We start from the raw sequence: 23,325 nt of genomic DNA on the forward strand, positions 1-23,325 counted from the left end.
CCGGCAGCTTTCTGGAGGTCTTGTCAGGCCACATGTGACATGGCACTTTGATTTAGAGTAGTGTTTGGTTTTGATTTGACATCCATCAATCCCGAAACAAAGGTAGACTGTTCTTCAGCATCGGCTCAGCACTTGACTAATCCAACGGGGATTTGACTTATCTGCTGAGGATGTAGCACATCATCGTGTAGAAGATGGATGTCTGTTTGATCACGTTCTACCAGGTTTTATTTTAAAAGTTTCTTTGTTGTCTGGGATCTTAAGGAGCAACAAAACATCAGAAAAACCAAAGAAATCCTTGTTGCTAACAGGAACTCCCAAATTAGGAAAGTGTTTTTTCACTGTGAACTAGTCCAACATGATAACTTACACCTAGAACTTGTTTTAGAAGACGGGAACGGTATAAAGCATGAAAAATACAGATTTTAACTCTTTTTTTTTTTTTCTTTAGTTTAGCTCCAGCTTTTGCTGATTTGATTAGTTTGAACTTTATCTCAAAAACGAGGCACAAGTCACACAAATTTGCTACTATTCCTATTGCAGGTCAGTTTGACATGATTAAACACAGAGAAAAAAATAAAGAGCAATTTAAAAAGGTCCTCACATGCCAATGAACTGCACCTAACAACAGAAACACAAGACTGATTTATAGCAAATCATTTATTGACTGCCCCAAACCTCAAACACCTTGGTTGGATGGATCCCAATGGGGTGAAGCTTGTTGATAAACCATTGCGGTCTCATGTGGATAAGGGGTGTGTCTGGATGTAACCCCAAGTGAGGACTCGTTTGTAGTGATAAGTGAATTTTCTCACCACCCATGGAATTGCAGCAAAATTCGGCGGAGAGAAATAAATACCCATTGACTTTAATGCATTTGGACAAAAAAGTCGCCATAAGAAAAAAACACTCATTGTCTAATACATTTGTTGCAAGAAAAATTGTTGCACGGAAAATTTTTTTTGCTGCCCGTTGACCTCAATGTGCTTTGTAAATTTTTCTCTGTTAAGCCTATTTTTTCACAGTTTTATTCAGCGAAATGGGACTAATTCACTCATCGTTCAAGTCATCTGCGAGCACAAGCAAAAATGCAAAGTTAAATTAGGGATTCAACTAAGCAAGAATTTTAAGATTTGGCAAATACTCAATCCACCATCAGGAATTTGTTGTCTCCTTGTCTATTATGGAGACAACATTGAGCATGGAATGCCATACATTCTCCTTTGTCTCCAGTGCCAATGTACCCCATTCAGTCTCCTCTGATATATTACATAAAAATGCAGACATTGATACAATGGAAACCTGGAATTAATATTGTCCTGGACCTGGTGTTAATTCCAGATTTGTAAATAGCTGCAACTGACTTGCACCAAGTGAATTGGATACTAAAAATATGTTGTAACGTGCATACATTTTACAAAAACTGATGCTAATTTGGATTAGTAGTGGAGCACTGGGTGTAAGCTGGGATGGACGCTATTTAGTGGGCACTCACAATACTCTTCATTGCAGGTAAAAATGATGATGATTTTCATCCAAATTTACCACTTGGGAAGGACACGTGATCTTTTCCTGGTGGACTATCACCCTACACCATTTCTGAATTGCAGAAAATGACAGCACAAGCTTTAGGACCATGATTAGCATGGAGCGGCCAGGGACAGTGAGTGGTGCCCTCTTTTAAATGTTCCATGTTACGGATCTGGAAACAAATCTGAGAAATAAATTACAACATTCAAAGAGCAGCTATGTACATTAAGCCATGTGGACAAAGATATCTTTTCATTACAGAGGCAACTGGTTTAATTTGAGAAGAGCAGAGGGCAGTTAATAGATAACATCAGACTTTATATTATACATGATATTCCCAAAAGTTGATTCATTGTATGCAGGACCTCGGAACCAAATTAAGTAATTTGAAACATAATTATCTATAGAAATGAAAGTTCCTCTAATGTTGTAGAATTTCAAATACAGAGTAAACTCAACTTATACTGAATAAGTTGACAGTAAAAAGGGACGTTTTATTTTATTTTACATGTTTATTAATGGGCCGGTTCACCTTTAAGTTCACTTTGAGTATGTTATAAAATGACTAATTCTAAACAACTTTTCAAATGGTCTTCAATGTTTTATTTTTTATTGGTTTTTTTTTTTTTAATTATTTGCCTTTTTCTTCTGACTCTTTCCAGCTTTCAAATAAGAGTCAATGACCACATCTAAAAAACAAATGCTCTGTAAGGCTACACATTGATTGGTATTGCTCATTTTTATTACTCATCTTTCTATTCAGGCCTCTCCTATTTATATTCCAATCTCTTATTTAAATCAATGTAGAGTAATTTGGACCCTAGCAACTAGATGGCTGAAATTGCAAACTAGAGAGCTGCTGAATAAAAAGCTAAATAACAAAAACAAATAATAAAACATGAAAATCAATTGCAAATAGTCTCAGAATATCGCTCTCTACATCATACTAAAAGTAAACTCAAAGATGCAAAGCCCATTTAAAGAAGTAGTGGCCCATTTATCAAAGGTTACATTTTAGTGGTATTAGAGCTTTTTGAAACCACGATTAAATCTTATTTCTCTAAAACCACGACTGCCATGAAAGTTATTAAAAGATCCGATTATATAAAGTACGAAAGGGAAAAAAATGTAGCAGGATCTGAAAAAACTACAAATATCTCAAAAAAATTAATAAATCTCAAATTTTTAGTTTTTTAGAAATAATAAAAAACACACATTTTTAGAGAAATCTGATTTGTGAAAAAAATAGAAATCCGCATTTTAGTAACACGGCCCCTTAGAAGTGGGGTTTAATAGCTTCAGAAGAGCACTGTTTCAATTTTAAGGTACTGAAATATGGAGGAGCATGCATGGGTAGGTTTTGAAGTGTCATGTATTTTCAACCAGCAACATTTTGATCCGCATTCAATTTAAAAACCCCTGTATTCTTATAAAGCAGGAGAAGGATTTTCAATGGATTCTATAATGTTCTGCCCATTGAGTTCCCCATCCCAACACCATTGCCATTTCCCAGCTTAGTAGTACCTTTTTGTTAGAATGTGTCAGTTCATAGATGCTCTGGCCTAACAAACTGATTCCAGCAGGAATATGCAATTGTGGATGTCCAGCTGCAAAGAGAACAAGCAGAAATGAATTTAGGTTGAGAATGTGGTCTAATAAACATTTAATTCATAAAGAGCAGGAGAAAAATTCTTATCCGTGAAACATATTTATCTGGTTCACTTTCCCCAACTTCAAATTTCTTTTATATGTTTAAGAAAGAGTTTGCACAACATGTACATTTGAAAGGCATGTAAAGGCAAAAAAATAAAATCCCATTTTTACTTTCTATAATGAAAAAGAAACCTATCTCCAATATACTTTAATTAAAAAATGTGTACCGTTTTTATAAGAAACCTGACTGTATGCAGTGAAATTTTCCCTTTGTTTACTGCTGTGGATAGGAATTGTCAGACGGTCCCTAACTGCTGAGCAGGGAAACAATCATACTTATGAACAGCAGGGGGAGCCCCCGCCTTACTTACCAGCCATGCAGAACTCAAGCAGCTTTGTTTATGACGATCCCTAAGCAGCCCAGACCACACTGAGCATGTGCATAGTCTTAGTCTTGCAAAGATGTATAACAAAGTTACAAGATGGTGACCCCCTGTGGCCAACTTTGAAAGCATAAATCATTTGTTTGATTAGGCTTGTGGTGCATTAAGTTCTTGTTTATATTTAATATACAAAATACAGCATTTTTAGCCTTATTCTATTTTAGACTTTACATTCCCTTTAAAATGATAGTAGACGACAGCTGTTATAAATGTTTTTGGTTGAACTTTAAAAGAAAAATACATCTCTCATTTTCATCAAAAGCAAACATGTAACGACATTCATTTTAATTAACTGTGTTCCTGGCTACATGACTCTAGGCGGATATGCAAAGGGAACCTATTCATCTCTGTTAAACAGTATTATATACAATATGTGATCTTTTCAACACCTAATTTCATCATGTTTCTAATATTTCCTTCTGCCTTTCCTCTAAAATGTAGGTCAATTGTCATATCCTCGTTAGACGGATTGCTTCAAATAAATAAATCAATGAAAAGCATAATTCATTCTCAATGTCTGACAATATTCATATCATTCTGAAAATGCCATGACAAAGGAAAGAAATCCCAGAAAGCGATCTGTTCATGGGAAAAAACATAAATTTTAATAAATTGTTCCTCTTCAGCCTCAGTCATCGTAGAAGTTCAAGAGCTGCACCTAGGAATATGTCATGTATTGATATATTTAGTCTAGTCTGTAAGCTGCAGTCTATTCCTGCTGTTCAGTGGGTTTTTTTGGGGGAAAAATATCCAAATACTCAATACTAATATTTTTGTTCGCCAGTTGTAAAAGAGAGTTATTGGTTTTAATTTTCTTTGCATCACATCCACTCGGTGATGGATATAACATCCTACCGTATTCCACGTATTGAATGTCTAAGGAAACAAGAAGTGCAGAGGGGAAGTGATATATTTTTTTCTATCGCTGAGCAGATGTGCCGTAAATATTCTGCTTCACGATCGCCAATTAATATTCTAGGAAACTATTTGTCACTCGTCGATAATATACTTATTTCATATATACTTATATAATTATAATAATTATACTTCATGTTTGTAAAAATCGATTTTATCTGAAACCAAAAAATCCCCTTGGCCTGTAGATCAGAAAATAATTTTTGCCATCAGTTGAAAATAATTAACATATATATTAGAGTGTTCTAATGTGGGTGGTCATGTAGGTGGCTTTACAACTCAGTTGGCATCTTGGCCAAGTCAGTTGGTCTTGGTATAGATGACTGACCTAAGTTTAGTTGTATTTTAATAAATATCTCTGATTTTAAAAAATTCTGAAAATTCCTAGAATCCATATATTTCTCTATTTTTTTCAGATTTTTCCTGCAAACAAAATTTTCAGGAAAGTGCATTAATAAATAAGGCAAAAAAAACCCATGCGGATTTGGGTGGAGTTTTTTTCAGAATTTTTTTTGATATATTTGGACTTTGATAAATAACCCCCCTAGGGGCTCATTTACTGAGCTCGAGTGAAGGATTAGAATAAAAAATACTTCGAATTTCGAATGATTTTTTTGGCTACTTCGACCTTCGACTACGACTTTGACTTTGAATCGAGCGTTTCGAACTAAAAATCGTTCGACTATTCGACCATTCGATAGTCAAAGCACTGTCTCTTTAAAAGAAACTTCGACCCCCTACTTTGCCACCTAAAACCTATCGAAGTGCCATTTTAGCCTATGGGGAAGGTCTTAAGGATTTAATAGTTTGTTCGAAAAATCGATTTTTCGTTCGATCAAACTATTTGCGGTAAATCCTTCGACTTCGACATTCGAAGTCGAAGGATTTACATTCGGCAGTCCAATATCGAGGGTTAATTAACCCTCGATATTCGACCCTATGTAAATCTGCCCCTAGTGTCTGACAGACAATCGGGCAAAAATGTTGTTGAGTGCATTAATGCAATTTGTTAAAGGGACACTGTCATGGGAAAAAACATTTTTTTCAAAATGAATCAGTTAATAGTGCTGCTCCAGCAGAATTTTGAGCTGAAATCCATTTCTCAAAAGAGCAAACAGATTTTTTTATATTCAATTTTGAAATCTGACATGGGGCTAGACATTTTGTCAATTTCCCAGCTGCCCCAAGTCATGTGACTTGTGCTCTGATAAACTTCAATCACTCTTTACTGCTGTACTGCAAGTTGGAGTGATATCACCCCTCCCTTTTCCCCCCAGCAGCCAAACAAAAGAACAATGGGAAGGTAACCAGATAGCAGCTCCCTAACACAAGATAACAGCTGCCTGGTAGATCTAAGAACAACACTCAATAGTAAAAACCCATGTCCCACTGAGACACATTCAGTTACATTAAGAAGGAAAAACAGCAGCCTGCCAGAAAGCATTTCTCTCCTAAAGTGCAGGCACAAGTCACATGACCAGGGGCAGCTGGGAAATTGACAAAATGTCTAGCCCCATGTCAGATTTCAAAATTGAATATAAAAAAATCTGTTTGCTCTTTTGAGAAATGGATTTCAGTGCAGAATTCTGCTGGAGTAGCACTATTAACTGATGCGATTTGAAAAAAATATTTTTTCCAATGACAGGATCCCTTTAAAGATACCTGTCCCGCCTCCTGAATCCTCCCAGAATCAGTGCTAACTGTGCCTATTTAAGCAGTGGAACCCTGAAGATGTTTCCACCTTTAAACTGGTAGCAATTTCAGGGTTTGCACTGCAGGAGAGACTTCCCTCTTAGCTTCTAAACTCACTTGAAACTTCCAAGATCAGCATAAAATTAACTCTGGAGAACCACAGCGAATTCAGTGTGTTTATTTCATCACAACATGTTTCGGATAAACATATCCTTCATCAGGTGCTAGTGACAGTGCCATTACTCTGTTGAGAACCCTAACACATAATGGAGTGAGGGACCACCTTAAATTCTGCAATCACTTGAAACTTCTCCTTTCTGCTTAGAGTTTGTTAAAGACCAGGGCCATTTAATGCACAAGCCAAAAGTAAATGGCAAGCGATTCCCCAGTTCAGTATAATGACATACTGTATGCTTGCGGAGATTTGGCAGAATGGTTTTAACCAAGATAAATGAATAATCACATCTGCATTGTCTTGGAATGTATTGAGCAAATTACTGGAAGAATGGCAGTGAGAATGAGTTGCCCAAAGCTTTAAGTCAAAATTGTGTGTGGGTACTGACACCCCCAACCATGGGGACCCTGGATTTACCTCCATGTTCAGGGTTGTAGCTCCAGTGTTCATCAGTGGCAGTAGGCAGCTAGAATGAGACTCATCGTTGTGGATTGGACCAAGGCACTGATACTGTTTGGACACTGGAATGGTGTCACTGATGTGCATCCATTTTAGCATCTGCTTTCATAAATGAGGCTTCATATATTTATTCCTTATGCATACACCCTGTTATCTTATACCTATAATTTGTAGGGTTGGTATCTCTTTTAGGGAACAAATCTGACCTCCTCATTTTTTGGTATAACAAAACATAATGTGGGTCTCATATGTATGAGTTTCCCAGTGTTAAATTTGAACTCAAATTTTCGAGTGTCAAAATTCACACATTCTAATTTTAATCCCCCTATTTGAATGTAAATTTGATTGTGAGATTTATCACACCTTGACCGTGGAAACAGTCCTTATTCGAATATTCACCACTTAAAACCTACTGAGTTCATGTTAATGGCAGAGGTCCATTGAGCCATTAATAGAATTCCTGACATTCGAATATTCTTTTTCTGAGAAAAACTTGATTCGTACGAATCGAATATGAATAGGATAAGATAAGAATTTTCAAATTTGATTGCGTATTAGACATTTAATTTTTTTTTCTTAATTAACCTCCCAGTCGAATTGTGAGTATATTCAAATTAAAAACAATTCACATGAATTCGAAATTTGACCTTTGATAAATGGGTCTCAAAATGTATGGTTTGGCCTTACACCCAACGTGACATAACCCACAAAATCCTTGGGGTTACACAAGGCTTTCATGAATATTAATCTAAAACAGAATAAATAAATAAGTGTATAATAAAATAGGTCTGTGGGAAAAAGTAGGTGGTCAAAGTCATTTTTGTCCCATTTTTTTCAAGGCCTGTGCTTCTACCATTTAAAGGATAAGTAAACCTTTTAAAATAAATGATGTAAAATTGACGAGAGTGCTTTTTTAGGGACTTTTGTAATTTACATTCATTATTTATTTTCTTTTTATTCCAAGATATTAAAAGATAAGTGTGCTGTTAATATGAATTAATTTTGTACCAATAGTGTCAACTGCTGGTCATTTTCTGACCAGTCTGACCACCAAGTAGTCAAGGAAGTAGAAAGGAGAAAGAAAGAGGCTGCTCTGATGTTTTTCTAGTTAGGAAAGATTTGAGAAAGGTTTCTAATTTTTTTCCTAACCAGAAGAAAACCAGAGCAGCCTCTTTCTTTCTCCTGACAACTTCCTTGACTACTTGGTGGTCAGACTGGTCAGAAAATGACCAGCAGGTGGCGCTGTTGTAACAAAATTCATTGACATTAACAGTACATGTAACCTTTAATATCTTGGAATAAAAATAAAATAAATAATTAATGTAAATTATAAAAGTACTTAGGGGCAAATTTACTTATGGTCGAATATCGAGGGTTAATTAACCCTCGATATTCGACTGCCGAATGGAAATCATTCGACTTTGAATATCGAAGTTGAAGGATTTACCATCGAAGGATCGAAGGAAAAATCGTTCGATTAAATCCTTCAAAGAATTTTAATTCATTGATCAAACGATTATACTTTGACCAAAAAATACTTAGAAAGCCTATGGGGACCTTCCCCATAGGCTAACATTGACTTCGGTAGGTTTTAGGTGGCAAACCAGGGGGTCGAAGTTTATTTTTAAGGAGACAGTACTTCGACTATCGAATGGTCGAATAGTCGGACGATTTTTAGTTCAAATCGTTCGTTTCGAAGTCGAAGTCGTAGTCGAAGGTCGAAGTAACCCCTTCGATGGTCGAAGTAGCCAAAAAAAAATCGAAATTCGAAAGTTTTTTTACTCTATTCCTTCACTCGAACTAAGTAAATGGGCCCCCTCGTATAGCTCCCTCATCAATTTTACATTCACTAATTTTACTTATCCTTTAATTTGATGATGAGATTTCTGCCCACACAGCCCTCCACTTCCTTCCAGTAGTATAAATGTAATCGGAGGGATTAATATTAGGCCACTCCATTCATATCAGAATGTGATTAAATACTACAGAAAGCCAGACAGCCTGGGAGTTTCCATTGCCGAGAGCGGGGACATCAATTACTATGCTCCGACTATAAAAGGCAAACTTGGCAAGCGCAGTAGAGAAATCCAGCCAACATGACAATGTGTCATTGAAAGGAGAATCTTCTGTTGCTGCACAAAAAAAGACAGAGTATTATAAAAATCCATTTCTTAAAGGTCATATCCATCTTGGCGTTAGATGTATTCTCACCCATCTTGTAATTTATCCACCAACATTCTTTTCAACATTTAGAGAAACTGATTTTTTTGTGAATGGTTAAGATGCCTGGAGTACAGTGAAGCCTTTTAATGTGTTTTAAGAGATGCCATGTTTACCGTGTGACTACTACACTGGTCAAATCCCACTTTGAGATTCAACATTTGGGCAGTCTTCATGAAAAGACTACAGAGGTAATAAAATACTCATAGTTCCAACAATATCTAGCAGATTCACTAGTGAAGAGTGAATTCTTTCACCATGGCTGGATTCGCAGCAGAATTCTGCATTTCGGCATCTGCAAATTTTTTCCCGAAACTGCAAAATAAAAATTTTGCGGCAAAAAAAATTCACAGAGAAAAATTGTCCATTCACTTCAATGCATTTGGAGTGAGAAAGTACTTTGGATAAAAAAAACACCCATTGACTTTTAAATGTTTAGAAAGTTGAGAAGTCTCCATCCCTGTCATCCTCCTGGCAAAAGTGCCCCAAAATTCCCACCATCCTCAGTAAAGTCAATAAAGCTTTCCATAAGTCTTCTGTCTGAAATCTGAGCATTAGTTCACTAAAGAGTGACAATATAACTAATATAAATATATTTCACATGAGTTGCCTCATGCCTTTATATGGGCTTAGTTATAGTCGAAATAAAAGTAGGTTGTTTGGTAGAGGACACGCCAGTTAAAAATTAATTTCAGACAAACCTTCCAAAACATGGTTTATTAAATAAAGAACACATTCATTAAGCTAAGTTGTAGCAGCATTATCTGTTCAAAAACTGTTTGATCAGGGTTTTAAGCTCCATCATGGGGCAAATTCACTAAGGTGCGAAGCGCTAAACGCTAGCGTTAATTCGCTAGCGTTTGGCATTTTCGCTACTGCGCAAATTCACTAACGAACGCTGGCGTAGTTTCGCTAGTGTTACTTCGCAACCTTACGCCAGGCGAATCTTCACTAGCGACGAAACTACGCAAATTCACTAACTTGCGCAGTGTAGTGAACGCTACCTTTTACGCTAGACTTCCTTCGCCACCTCAGACCTGGCGAAGCGCAATAGAGTAGATAGGGATTGTTTAAAAAAAAGTCACAATTTTTTCTAAGTCCCAAAAAACGCTGGCGTGTTTTCTACATGATGGCTGATAGGCTGAAAAAGATAGAAATTTTTTTGGGGCTCCCCTTCCTCCCCCCTACATTTCCTGACTCATGGCAACTTACCTAGACAGGGGGCACATGTGTAGGGCAAAATAAAATTTTTATTTGCAGATTTGAAGGTTTTCTAGCCATTTGTAGTGCAGATACGTGTTCCTCCATTGAAATTGTAATTTCGCGCTGTATGCAAATTAGCCTTCGCTAGCGCAACTTCGCTTTATATAGCGAAACAACGCTAGCGCAACGCCGCAACCTTACGCTACCCCTGTGCGCAACTTCAGATTTTAGTGAATTTGCGAAGCGCTGGCGAAACTACGCCTGGTGAAGTGCGGCGAAGTTGCGCCTGGCGCAACTTCGCATCTTAGTGAATTTGCCCCATAGGGAGAGCATGATGGTTTGTAGATACTTTTTGTTGGAACTCCAGTCATGCTTTACTACAGCAGCGTATTGATACCAGCATTCACTGATATGCATAGTTCATATCCTTATTTTGGATAAAAGGGTGGGAATCTTGACTCTGTTTATGAAGGGTCAGAAAATAATGTAGTTATATTTTGGAGCATTTTAGTAAAAACTAACAAAACAATAAAAATTGTAAAGTGTGCAAATCAATTAATCAAAATAGAAATGACACTGACACACCATAATATTAGTGAATAGTGTTGGATGAATAAATTTGGCAGACACAAATTTGTGAGGAATTTCCACGTTTAGCTGCCGGCGAATAAATTCACAAAACAGTGGAGAAAATTCACTGGCGAAAAATTTGAAAAAAATTAACTGCGTTCCAAAAAATTGGGCGCCTGTCAAAATAGTCGCGCACATAAAAATTGTCACATGTCAAAATTATTTGGATGCCTATTAACTTTAATGCATTTAGACAGAAAATTGATGTGCGTCAAAATAATTTTGATGCCCATTGAATTCTATGCGTTTCACTAATTTTTCCCCATTTCGCAAACTTCGCTGGAAATTTGTAAATGTTTTGGCAAAGTGGGACAAATTCACCAATCACAATAAGTGAAATTACAATATTTTTAATCTATTTAAGTAACTCTACAACATATTTCTGATGATGTGAATAATTTGAATTCTTGCCAAAAATGGAAAATGTTGTTTTCACCAGCAGGGAATTTCTTCTGCAAAACCGTGGCAAAATTTAAGAATAAAATATTTTGCTGCAAAAGCATACACCAGATAAACACAGTGTAAAAAGCAGCCAAAAACATGATTGACTTCAATGCATATTGTGTGAAAAAAAAGAACGGTGTGAAAAAACAGCACATTGACTTGACTTGATTTCACAAATTTTACCATTTTGATAATTTTGTAAATTTATCACTAAAGTGAAAAGGGACAGATTCCCTCCTCATTACAAATATTATTTGTCTTTATTTTATATCCTGTAGGTGAAAGCAATAAAAAATATTGAAAATTAATGTCGAAAACATTTCCAATGAAATTGGCTCCTACTAAACTACTGGAATATGTTAAAAATGGCTGATATTTCCATAGTTGATAAATATGCCCTGGGAGGCAAATGTGTTACTTTAAATAAAAAATGTGACTCTCCATGACAAAATCTGGAATGCGTTTTGTTGCAGTAAAGAAATGTGGTCTTGGAAAAGACGGTAAATGCAATTTTTCTGGGGCAAAAATCGTGATGGAAAATTAAACAGAAGAATAACAAACTTGCTTGAATGTTGGAAAAGCACTTTCCATTGGCATCTCAACATTTAGGATTTCCACTACCAGTTTTTTACACAGTTGAACTTTTTTAGCACAGCTTTTTTTGAATTATATTTTTTTTTCAGTCATTTTTGAAAATCACAACAAAAAAAATCTAATGTGAATTTTCAGAAACCAGCTGCTTAATGTACTAAAGATTTTTTAATAATTATGAAGTGTGATAAGTAGGATGGTCTGCAAATATCTCCGAATCCCAGAGAAGCGGCACTATGAATTTTGATATTTGGCTTGTGAATTTGTGTGAAAAATTAAATATTTACAAAACATGTGATTGGACTGGAGAGGAGATGATGAGGTGAGGACCAGGAAAGCAGAAGGAATACCTCCCAACATTTTGAAAACAGAAAGCGGGTCAAAAAGTTTTGCCCCACGCAGCAGACATTACCATGGACATTACCATGTCCATTTTACAAAATTCGCGGTCACGGTTTCCCCAAGAGACCTGCTTATCTTAAAGTGTTACAATTGTTTCTTTGCTTATCTTAAATTGTGACAAATGTATCTAAGTGCACCTGCCACAAATTTTGGGCTCTCTGCCAAAAGCCAATTACATTACGGGACAGTTTGGACGGTATGAGAAGATAAGATTGGAGAGGACAGGAGAATTAAAGAAATAAGTTAAGATAAATCTCTGTCAATTCAAGCAATTTGATAGAACTCACTCTTATTGCAATTCGAAGTTTTTTCAGCAAATTTGGCAATCCTGCAGTCGAATGAAAATCGAACGATTCGAAGGATTTCAGCGATCGATCAAGCGATTTTAATTCGATGTGTAAAGACTTAGAAGATGGTTGTAGAAGGTCCCCATAGGCGAAGTATTGAAGTCAAAGTTTTTTTAAAGAGACAGTACTTAGATTATCGAATGGTCGAATATTCGAACGATTTTTATTTCGAATCGAAGTCTAAGTAATTTCGAGGTTGTAGGGGCACCTTTAATAAGCTTGAGTGAAGGATTAGAATGAAAAATACTTTGAATTTCGAAGTTTCTTTTTGGCTACTTCAACCATTGAATTGGCTACTTTGACCTTCGACTATGACTTCGAACCGAACGATTAAAACTAAAAATCATTCGACTATTCGACCATTCGATAGTCGAAGTACTGTCTCTTTTAAAAAAACTTTGACTAGCTACTTCGCCACCAAAAACCTATCGAGCACCAATGTTAGCCTATGGGGACCTTCCCCATAAGCTTTCTAAGCTTTTTTTGATCGAAGGAAAATCCTTCGATCGATGGATTAAAATCCTTCGAATTGTTCGTTTCGAAGGATTTAAGCGTTCGATCGAAGGATTTTTCGATCGAAGCATTTGCAGTAAATCCTTTGACTTCGATATTCGAATATTCGAAGTCAAAGGATTTTACTTTGAGGGTCGAAGTAATTAATAAACCATCGATCGATAACCCTCAATATTCGACCAATAGTAAATGTGCTCCACGTATCCTATTCGATGATCAAAGTATCCAAAAAATTATTTAGAATTTTTTTACTTCGAAAATTCCCTCGAATTCACTCAGACCCTTAGTAAATCTGCCTCCAAGTGTTCCACAGATATTAAACACTAGGGCTGTCCAGAATCCCACCCCGTGCAATTGCACCCAGTTAAGACATTTCACTTTCATGCTTTTTTTCCACTTTAATGGATTGTCTGACTAGTAATATAGTTTGTATCATTTATAAAACATCACCAGTTTCTGCTTGAGCAGCTCTAGGACCGAGTAAAGAAGGGGGCCGGCTTTAGGGAGAACTTTGTGCATTAAATAAAGAGCAAGTTTCTTTTTGCCCAGTATTTTGTATAAAACTAAAGGAAGTGGTACATATATCATTATTAGGCACCAGTGCAGTGTTTGTACTCTGTAAATCCTTCACACAATACCTCCGTTAAGCCCGATGTTATATACTAGCTGTAAATGTGTCATTTTTGTTTAGTCCTCAGTAGTTTTCCTGATGTCTCCTCCGAGAGAAAATAGAAGGCTTTTCTTTAGAGAAAATAGTCCCGTGACAGAGAGGTCATGAACTAGAAAGAATACTCTGTACTGTACCCTACCTTCACTCTATAGGGGCTAATGAACCAGCTCCTTCCACTTTACTATGTGATGTAGCACACTGATCTATAAGGGCAGAGACACGCTAAGATACTGGGAGATTTAGTCGCCCGGCGATAAATCTCCTCTTCTTCAGGGCGACATATCTCCCCAAACTACCTCCCGTCGGCTAGAATGTAAATCGCCGGCGGGATGGCACTCGGCGAGCTTCGTTTTCCGAAGTTGCTCGAAGTTTCCTCGTGAGGCAACTTCAGGCAATTTTGGAAAACAAAATGCACCAGTTGCCATCCCACCTCTGATTTACATTCTAGCCGGCGGGAGGCAGTTCGGTGAGATTAGTCGCCCAGAAGAAGAGGAGATTTGTTGATGGGCGACTAATCTCCCGGAAACTGCGCGCGTGTCTCCGCCCTATGAATTCGGAGCGGAGACTGTCATGTATAGAACTATATTAACCCAGAGATATAGGATCATCTGACACCCAATTATGTAGAGCACTACAGTTCCTACATAGTAACGGGCGAATAAATTCGCCAGACACAAATTCACGGCAAATTTCCGCTGGCGATTTAGATTCTCGCCGGCGGGAAGGCAGTTCGGGGAGATTAGTCGCCCAGAAGAAGAGGCGATTTGTCACCGGGCGACTAAATCTCCACGAATCTCCACGTGTGACTCTGCCCTAATACTGCTACAGGTATGAGATCTGTTATCCAGAATGCTCGGGACCTGGGGTTTTCCGGATAATGATCTTTCTGTTATTTGGATCTTCATACCTTAAGTTTACTAGAAATTCATGTAAACATTAAATAAACCCAATAGGCTGGTTTTGCTTCCAATAAGGATTAATTATATCTTAGTTGGGATCAAGTACAAGTTACTGTTTTATTTTTACAGAGAAAAAGGGAATCATTTTTAAAGATTTGGATTATTTGCTTATAATGGAGTCTATGGCAGACAGCCTTTTGCTAATTCAGGAACTTTCTGGATAACGGGTTTCCTTATAAGGGATCCCATATCTGTACTACGCAGTGAAAAAACACAAGCACAAATATACTCAGGAATCTCCCAATTTAGTCAACACGAGTTTTTAAGGGGATATAACCGGCTCCCTGTTCAGTGAGACAAAGCCTTATAGTTCTATAAATGAATCAGTGTTAATGCTTGAAACTAAGGATACAGCCCAAGGCTAAGTACAACCACAAAACATTGGTTTTTGATGCTGAAATATGTAAGGAGTCATTTAGAGGAGTGGAGATTGCAGGCACAATAATACTATATAGATAACTATAGCAAGTATTGTTAGACATGAAGTTTTATATCATACTCATTTATTAGACAATAGCCTTTCAAAACTCATACAGGTATGGGACCTGTTACCCAGAATGAGCCTATGATTATGGGGCCGATTCACTAAATTCGAGTGAAGGATTCGAAGTAAAAAAACTTCGAATTTCGAAGGTTTTTTTGGCTACTTCGACCATCGAATGGGCTACTTCGACTACGACCTTCGAATCGAAGGATTCGAAGTAAAAATCGTTCGACTATTCGACCATTCGATAGTCGAAGTACTGTCTCTTTAAAAAAAACTTTGACCCCCTAGTTCGGCAGATAAAAGCTACCGAAGTCAATGTTAGCCTATGGGGAAGTTTTTTTGATCGAAGGATATTCCTTCGATCGGTGGATTTAAATCCTTCGAATCGTTCGATTCGAAGGATTTTATCGTTCGATCGAAGGAATAATCCTTCGATCGTGCGATCGCAGAATTTGCGCTAAATCCTTCGACTTCGATATTCGAAGTCGAAGGATTTCAATTCCTAGTCGAATATCGAGGGTTAATTAACCCTCGATATTCGACCCTTGATGAATCGGCCCCTAAGTGTTTGTAACACAAAGGCGAAGGACACAATAAATCTTTTTTACTTGATTTCTACAACTTGTTGGAAGATTGCCTTTATCTGAGTGCCTGCCACAGATTTATCCTCTGTTACCCAGAATGTTTGGGACCTGGGGGTTTCCGGATAAAGCATCTGTCCATAATTTAGATCTTCATACCACAGAAAATCATTTTAATATTAAATAAACCCAATGGGCTGGTTTTGCCTCCAATAAGCATTAATTTACAATGTACAGGTCTGGCACTTGTTATCCAGAATGGTGGACCTGGGGTTTTCCGGAAAACAGATCTTTCTGTAATTGAAATCTTCATACCTTAAGCCTACAAGAAAATCATGTAGAAAATAAATAAACCCAATAGGCTGGTTTTGCCTCCCATAAAGATTAATTATTTCTTAGTTGGGATCAAGTACAAGCTACTGTTTTATTATTACAGAGTAAAAGGAAATCATTTTTTGAACATTTTGACTTATGTGGATAAAAGGGAGTCAAGGGAGACGGCCTTTCCATAATTCCGAGCTTTCTAGATAACAGGTTTTCAGATAATGGATCCCTTACCTGTAATGGGTTATTATTATAGTGAAACGGGAAGTCAATTTTAAAAATGTGGGTTATTTGATTAAATGGATTGTATGGGAAATGGCCCTTCCGTAATTTGGAGCTTCCTGGATAATGGGTTTTTGGAAAACGGATCATGTGCACCATCTCTCCCTATTATACCTGCTATACCACAGTCACAATCTGTTCCCAGAGACTATTATCCACTGTTACTATAGGCACCATCTCTCCCTACTATACCTGCTATCCCACAGTCACACTCCCTTCCCAGAGACTATTATCCCACTGTTACTATAGACACCATCTCTCCCTACTATACCTGCTATCCCACAGTCACACTCCCTTCCCAGAGACTATTATCCCACTGTTACTATAGGCACCATCTCTCCCTACTATACCTGCTATCCCACAGCCACACTCCCTTCCCAGAGACTATTATCCCACTGTTACTATAGGCACCATCTCTCCCTACTATACCTGCTATCCCACAGTCACACTCCCTTCCCAGAGACTAATATCCACTGTTACTATAGGCACCATCTCTCCCTACTATACCTGCTATCCCACAGCCACACTCCCTTCCCAGAGACTATTATCCCATTGTTACTATAGGCACCATCTTTCCCTACTATACCTGCTATCCCACAGTCACACTCCCTTCCCAGAGACTATTATCCACTGTTACTATAGGCACCATCTCTCCCTACTATACCTGCTATCCCACAGCCACACTCCCTTCCCAGAGACTATTATCCCATTGTTACTATAGGCACCATCTTTCCCTACTATACCTGCTATCCCACAGTCACACTCCCTTCCCAGAGACTATTATCCACTATTACTATAGACACCATCTCTCCCTACTATACCTGCTATCCCACAGTCACCTCCCTTCCCAGAGACTATTATCCCACTGTTACTATAGGCACCATCTCTCCCTACTATACCTGCTATCCCACAGCCACACTCCCTTCCCAGAGACTATTATCCCACTGTTACTATAGGCACCATCTCTCCCTACTATACCTGCTATCCCACAGTCACACTCCCTTCCCAGAGACTATTATCCACTGTTACTATAGCCCCCATCTCTCCCTATAATACCAGCCTTGTAGCATCAGCTTACATTACAGACCAACCTCACTTTGTACCTGTAAATTTGCAACAACTCCTAAGCTTAGCTTCTCAACAGCCAATCAGAGCCCACTGAGCATGTGAGTGTCACAGACACTTTCCAAGATGGTGACCCCCTGTGACAAGTTTGAAGTCCTGGATCATTGCTGCTATTGACAAGCTGAAACTTTAGCCTCGTGCAATAAGTTCACTATATAAAATTTGTCATTTAGGCTCTGCCTCTTCAGCAGATTTTAAACTAATTTCTAACCAGCCCCTTGGCACCACTGTATGTTGTGGGTCATTGTTGAACACTAGTAGAGAAGAGATTACTTGCAGATATCTGGTAAATTATATATGATGAAATGAAATGTGCTCATGAATTAGATGTATTATGATGCAATCTATTCTGTTTGCCACACAGTAACAACCTACCCCAACTATGATACCATTAGTGTTACTACTAATGTTAGAACAAAGCCCATTGTCATTGACTGGCTTGTACTATTTTTAGGTACAATATCAGACATCTGTTTCTAATTAGTGTTTCTTAAAATAGTTGGTGGAGTCCAACCCTTATTAAAAGGTATTTCCCTGAGTTACTCAGCCAGTGTAAAGGAAAGTAAAGCCGATGACTCCCGGCACCTTACGGAAAATGATGACTGGAACTTCCCATTGGTGATGACAGAATGCTGAACAACCAACCGCTGCAGAGTTCAGCTCCCAGATGTGACCTTATTCATGTCCTTATAATGATACTTAATCTGCTTGGGGTTAATGGCACTCCTTCATGAATGATCCACGTACAAATAAAAGAAAATCACTTCTTAATTCTTGAGTAGATGTCTAATTCTTTTTCAGTTTCTCAGAAATCCCAGTATTCACCATACTGACACAAATCACAGCCAAAACAGAAACATGAAACACATACAGACTATACATATAAATATGTTATATATACACAGAATACAGGTATGGGACCTGTTATCAAGAATACTCGGGACCTGAGGTTTTCCGGATAACTGATCTTTCTGTAATTTAGATCTTCATACCATAAGTCTACTAGAAAATCATGTAAACATTAAATAAACCCAATAAACTGGTTTTGCTTTAAATAACTAATAATTATATCTTAGTTCGGATTAGGTACAAGGTACTTTTTTATTATTGCCGAGAAAAAGCAAATAATTTTAAAAAATTTGGATTAATTGATTACAATGGAGTGTATGGAAGACATCCTTTCCGTAATTCGGAGCTTTCTGGATAATGGGTTTCCAGATAACAGATCCCTTACCTGTATATACAAGTCCCACAGAATACTATAAGCTATACAGGTACATGATGTGGTTGTTCTGTAGACATCTTACCTTAAGGCTTGTAAAAATATTTAAAAGGGATATAGACGCTGTTCCTCAACCACAGTTGTTGCTGAACTACATATTATCAAGGTTTAATGCATGCTCTAAACTGTAGTCCAGCAATATTAGTAATATACTCACACAATGATATTTCTCAATAGATTATTTGGAAATGGGCCTTATAGGTTCTTAATATGACTCTATGAAACACAAATACACTTAATGAACAGCATTAGTGATGGGCGAATTTATACGCCAGGTACAAATTCACGCGATTCGACGCCAGCGAATAAATTCGTGAAACGCCAGAGAAAATTCGCCCGCGTCAAAAATGAGACGCCGGCGATGTTTCGCGAATTTTTCGTCATTTCGCAGGAAATTCGGGAATTTACATTTACTACTGCTTTCGTAACTGAGCCCTATTGCCATATTATTACAGGTATGGGAACGGTTATCCGGAAACCCTTTATTTAGAAAGCTCAGAATTATGAAAAGGTTATCTCCCCATAGATCGCATTTTATCAAAACAATGCAAATGTAAAAAATTAAAGATTTTCTTTTTCTCTGTAATAATAAAACAGTAGCTTGTACTTGATCCCAACTAAGATATAATGAATCCTTATTGGAAGCAAAACCAGCCCATTGGGTTTATTTAATGTTTATTAAACTATCATCTATCTCTATATCTATTTATTATCTATCTATATATTTATTTTCTATCTATCATCTATCAATCATCTATCTATTATTATTATAATTATTATTAACATGTATTTATATAGCGCCAGCATATTTCACAGCGCTGTAAAGTAAATGTGATTATACAACTAAATTACATTAATTAAATACATAGAACATATGGAGTTACATACATCATAACCAATATGGTACAAAACGTGAGGAAGGCCCTGTGCAAAAGAGCTTACAATCTAAAGGGAAGGGAATTAGACACAATGTGTGGGAGTTGGCAAGAATTGAATGAGAGGTGTAGTACTGTATGTGGTGTTGCATTTGGTAGTTAAGCAGAGTGAGGGGAGGCTTCTCGAAAGAAGTGCGTTTTAAGAGATCTTTTGAAAGCAGAAAGTTTGGAAAAAAGTCAGACAGACCATGGGAGAAAATTCCAGAGGAGGGGTGCAGCCCTTGCTAAGTCTTGAATGCGAGCATGTGAGGAGGTAATGAGAGAAGAGTTGAGTAGCAGGTCAGTAGAGGAGCGTAGTAAGCAGTTGGGTGAGTATATAGAGATGAGTTCAGAGATGTAGGGTGGGGCAGAGTTATGAAGTGCTTTTGGCAGAGAAGTAGCAGTTGCTGAGGTTTATGAGCCTCACGGCAGTGTTCATTATAGACTGGAGAGGTGACAGTTAGGGATGTAGCGAACTGTTCGCCCGCTAACTTCGACCGTTCGCGTCCGCCGAATGTTCGCGAACGTTTGGGAACGTTCGCATTTTGAGTTCGCGTTCAATCGTTCGACCATTCGACCATTCGAATTCCTTCGACCGCTAAAAATCGAACGATTTCCATTCGTTCGAACGATTGTAAGCATTCGATTCAATGAAAAGCATTCGATCGAATGGCTTCGATCGTTCGATTCGAATGAAAATCCTTCGATCGAACGATTAAAATCCTTCGATCGTTCGAATCGAACGATTTTAGCGGTGTTCGAAGTTCGCGAACTGTTCGCGAACGTTCGCATTTTTTGCCGGTGTTCGCGAACGGCGTTCGCGAACACCAAATCGGCAGTTCGCTACATCCCTAGTGACAGTCTCTGGAGGGACAGGCCACTATTAAACTACACCCACCTGATTGGCCACAGATCATTGGAAAGAATATCAGGGGTTGTTCACCTTAAAATTAACTAGTAGTATGATGTATAGAGATATTCTGAGACCATTTCCAATTGGTTTTCATTTTTAATTTTTTTTTTTATGGTATTTGAGTTATTTTTAATGTTTCAATCTGGTTGCTAGGGTCCAAATTACCCTAGCAACCATGCACTGATTTAAATAAGAGACTGGAATAGGAATAGGAGAGGCCTGAACAGAAAGACAAAGTAGCAATGACAATACATTTGTAGCCTTGCAGAGCATTCTGTAACATATTAAAAGTTAACACAAAGGTGAATCAACTAAGGTTGCCACCTCATCCCTTTAAAACCAGCCTGCATGGCTAATTAGCAATTCATTTAGATGCATGCTGCACAAATCAGTTCAGTCTGCAGCATGCATCTATATGAATTGCTGATTAGTAGCGATGGGCGAATTTGTCCCGTTTAGTTTTGTCGAAAAATCTCTTGTGAAATTCGCGAAAATTCTCATTGAAGTCAATGGGCGTCAAAATTATTTTGACGTGCATCAATTTCGACACCCGCGACGATTGTTATGTGCGCGCCTTAATGAATTAAAGTCAATGGGTGACCGAATAGTTTTGAAGCGCAACAATGTTTATGCACGTGACTATTCTGACGGGTGCCCAAATTTTTTCGCCGCAGCGTATTTTTCACAGGCAAACTCGGCAGTTGGCGCATTATTCGCAGGCGGTGAATAGCAGAAATTTGCCCCTTGCGAATTTATTCGCCCATCACTACTGATTAGCCATGCAGGCTGTGGATTCCATATGTGTTCGGTTTTAAAGGGGTGAGGTGCAACCCTAGAACCAACCCTTTAAATAATCAGGGGCAGCTTCAATCATATTGATACAATTGTCAGCATGAGGGTGGGGTAATTATTTTTATTGGGAGGAGTTTAACTTCACGTCCCACCAAGAACTTATCATACAGCTTTTTCCCCCTTTCTTTATCTCCCCTAGTAACCCAGGCTTGTTTTGCCACAGATCCATAGCAGCTGAATTTAATGAAGGACAGGTTGTTTCATTTCAGAGCAACTCCCGTCATAACACCTCCTCCCCTGCTCCACCCGACATCCATCAGGCTCCAGTTAATACCGACATAGACCTCCACCCTCCAAGTGACCAGCAGGGGTTACACCCCATGGACATGAGGTCCCCAGACAATACATCCAACGCAAATTGACTATAAGAAGAAGTAATTGGATATGCTCATATACGCAGAGATGTGATGCAGTAGCATATGAGCCAGGACTTGATATACGGAGTTTGCTATGGCATTTCAACATTTCTCTCCTTTTAGTCACCCAAACGACATGAATCAAATAGATAGTGTGTTCATACCTATTAAGGCCATAAAATGAGCACAATAAATAAAGCTTGTGCCGAAAACAAGTAGATTCTAATTTGTAAAAATTCCTATTTTCTATTTAACTTACTCCTCCCCATGCCCCTATAAACAGGGTAACTTGTTCAAAGGGAATTAAGGAGCCCTGAATAAACAAACCTCCTCCCTACACAGGAGCTTTTGAGATAAGGAGCCGTTTATTATACAGAGAGATTATCTATTGACTGGTAAGTAGTTTTATCAGCTTCTCTTCTGTTCTGCAGAGCGGGAAATGGTTTCATGTTCTCGTTTAGTGCACAAAGTAATAAAAAACCATTGGTATTTCTAAATTTAAAGAATAGGCAAAAATTGTGCAGCACAAGAACTAAAAAGTACAAGAACTAACATGGGCCGAAAACAGCCGACAACTCCTACTGGGCCATGTTGATAGCTTATTGGGTCCTGTCCGATTCCAGCCGAAAACCCAGCCCAACCGGTATCTGGCCAAAAATTGGTCAGATATTAATTGGGCAGGTTCAAGGTTCCCCATTTGCACATTGATGTCGTCCTCATCCCAATGCCCTGCATAGCTCCAATTATTCCAAAAGATCAATCTTCCTTCCCTGCAAATACCAAAAAAAATAAATGAAAACCCTGAAAATAATTTGTATGTATGTCTGTGACATGGAATTGGGGTGATAGACATAGCCGTAACAGATTTATATGGAGGGTTGACACCTATCTGCTTTTGATCTAGTCTCTGGTCAAAATGGCCTGCCCTGGGTTTCCAAATTAGGAAACAGGGCAAGATTTTCAAAGATTGATGTAGCAATCGCCCAATCACGAATCGCTTCAATATAGCTCCGCCCATGATGGTACTGCTCCACCCTGTGATGCCACTGTGCCACCCAGTGATGTCCAGACGTAGAGATGGGGAAAGTTGGCAACCCTACTTATATGTTGAGATTTACAGTTCATTGGCATCCAACCCTTCATGACAATAGTATACCCTTATTATTTGGGATAGTAAAACCACTTGACACATTGGGGTCCATTTACTAAAGTGCAGTAAAAATATGCTCAAAAATTATAGACAGAATACTCGCCAAATATGTTATGACTAGGGTTGCCACCTTTTCTGAAAAAAAAAAATACCGGCCTTCCTATATATTTATCTTTTTTCCCTATTAATAACATTGGGATCAGTCATCGTTTT

Source organism: Xenopus laevis, chromosome 6L, assembly GCF_017654675.1.
Source record: "Xenopus laevis strain J_2021 chromosome 6L, Xenopus_laevis_v10.1, whole genome shotgun sequence".
Lineage (NCBI taxonomy): Eukaryota > Metazoa > Chordata > Amphibia > Anura > Pipidae > Xenopus > Xenopus laevis.